Source organism: Suricata suricatta, chromosome 11 (genome assembly GCF_006229205.1).
Source record: "Suricata suricatta isolate VVHF042 chromosome 11, meerkat_22Aug2017_6uvM2_HiC, whole genome shotgun sequence".
Lineage (NCBI taxonomy): Eukaryota > Metazoa > Chordata > Mammalia > Carnivora > Herpestidae > Suricata > Suricata suricatta.
This window is the reverse complement of record NC_043710.1, coordinates 2,180,054-2,182,325: the sequence shown is the minus strand read 5'-3', so window position 1 is coordinate 2,182,325 and position 2,272 is coordinate 2,180,054.

Here is a 2,272-nt window from a genome sequence, read left to right as displayed (position 1 = left end):
TCAGTAGGAGTCCGACAGTGAGATAATTAGTCACCTGCTGGGGCAGACGGTCCGAGGCCGTGATTATCGTCGGGACACTGATTTCAGATGGGGTGCCAGAGAAGGGTGTGTTGTGGAGGTGACCTCAAAGCCCAGGCGTGGGGCTGAGAAGCAGCCAGCTGTGGCCGGAGAGCAGCGTTGGGCAGCATTTCACACCGTCACAGCGGAGCAGAGGTGGGGTGTGCGCCACGGCTTCGTGCGCAGATGCTCCGGAGAGTCCGCTGGGCTCTGTGGGCCAGTCAGACTCCCCTCGGGCTCTGCGCCCGCACAGCAGCCGTGGACCCGACGCCAAGCAAGGAGCTTGGCTGCGCTTCCGGGAACTTAGAAATAGGTACCTAGTACTGTTGATCCTTGAGTTGATGCCGGAGGGAGGGCCAGATGCCGCGGGGCCCCCGGGGCCCCTGAAGGAGTTGGGGTGGCTGGGCATCAGGACTGTGCTCGGGGTGCTGGGGACCCTCTGGAGCCTGGGAACCATGGAGACCACCAAGGCTCTGGGCTCCCTCATCTGTGAAATGGGGGCGGGGTCAGGACCCGGTGCAGGGAGGGACGGTGCAGGGGTAATTCGCTAAACGCCAGGAGCACACACGGGTCTGAACAGAACCGTGGCCTCAAGCTAGTCCTGGGGGGCAAGTGTCCTTGAAGGTGTTTTCAGGCAGGAGATCTATGTTCGAGACGGGAGTGGAAGCATGTCCTCAAGGCTGTGCCGTGGGGCACACGTCCATAGACGGAGTGTGTCTGGGGGCTGGCGGTCTCTGCCCGTCCTCAGTGAGCTCCTGGTTCCCCCAGGACCCCCTTCGCCCATGCCAACCTCACAGTGGGAAGACAGAGAGTTGGTCTTGCTTCCGCAGGAAGGAGAAGATGTTGCTGTTTTATATCCGCCGCGTGGTGAAGGCACAGAGCTGCTGCTGGGCGGTGCTGCGCGTGGTGGCCCTGAACACGCTGTGCGTGGCCCTGGTTCACCGCGACCAGCCGCAGCGGCTCGGCAGGGCGCTGTGGACCTAGCTGCAGCCCGGGCCTCCCCCTCACCTCTTCCCGAGCCGCCCTTGGTCTGCAGCCTGGAAACCCTGGCTCACGGCCCTTTGCCTTGGAATGCCCTGGGAGCCGAGTTCAGCAGAGGATGGGGGAGGCGCCTGAGGGGCTCAGTCTGTAAAGCGCTGGACTCTCTTGGTTTTGGCTCAGGTCGCGATCTCAGGGTCGTGGCCCACGTTGGGCTCTGTGCTCAGTGTGGAACCTGTTTAAGATTCTCTCTCGGTTCCTTTTCTTCATTTCAGTTCCTCACCCCTGAGGGCTGGGTAGGGACCAGGGAGATGGGGCTTCCTGACTCGGCCTGCGGTGTGGCTGTGCCCCGGGGCTCCCGAGCCGGCCCTTTCCTTCCCGTGGAGGAAGCCGGTGGTGCCCAGTCAGTGTTGTGGGACCGGCCCCCGAGTGGGCAGGAGACAGCCGTCGTGGCCCGTTGGCAAGTCTGCTGTGCGGGAGCACGGGGCGGAGAGTGCCCGGGTGCTGGCCCAGGCCACGGGCCTCCCTGGCCGAGCATCTTCCCCCTTGTTGCTGGGTCTTCTCCGTGGCTCCCTGGGAATTTCCGAGTCCCTTGGCAGTACCTGGGGCAAACGGCTGGCGAGGGAAGGGGGTATATGCCAGGTGGGCCACCTCTGCTCCGTGCCCTGCACTCTGTTCTTGGCAGCTGAGCCGGAGCCGAGGAAGGCTGATCCCGCCAGGTAGGCAGGTCTTTGCAGGAGGGAGAGGCAGTGCCAGAGGGAGAGGGCGATCCCACCATGACTGGCTTCACTGGAGCTCCCTAGGGGGCTCCGGCCTGAGACGAGCCACCCTGAGGAGGGTGGGTTCTGTGCACCTGGGCCGCTGGTCCCCCCAGGAGCCGCCCCCAGGGCACCCTCGGGACCCCCAGACTGAGGCTCGCATGGTGAGGAGGGAAGGAGGTCATGCCATGCTCGGCTCCGCAGCTGGCCGTTGGGCTTTGTCACCCTGTGAGCCCCCTGGTCTCCCGGGACAGGCTTGACCTGCCTCTGCTCTGTCCCTCTGTCCCCCCAGCACACCGTCCTCCTCACAGAACACTAAATTCTCGGCGTCGGCTCCCCTTTGGAGTGTGAATTCCTGGAGAGAGGGGTCAGCTCTGTCTCCTCGGACGCTCCAGGATCCCCGGTGCCGGTGAGTGGAGTGAACGGGGCCGGAGTGAGTGGCTGAGCACCTCTTCTTGGCCTGGGGGGGGGGGGGGCGG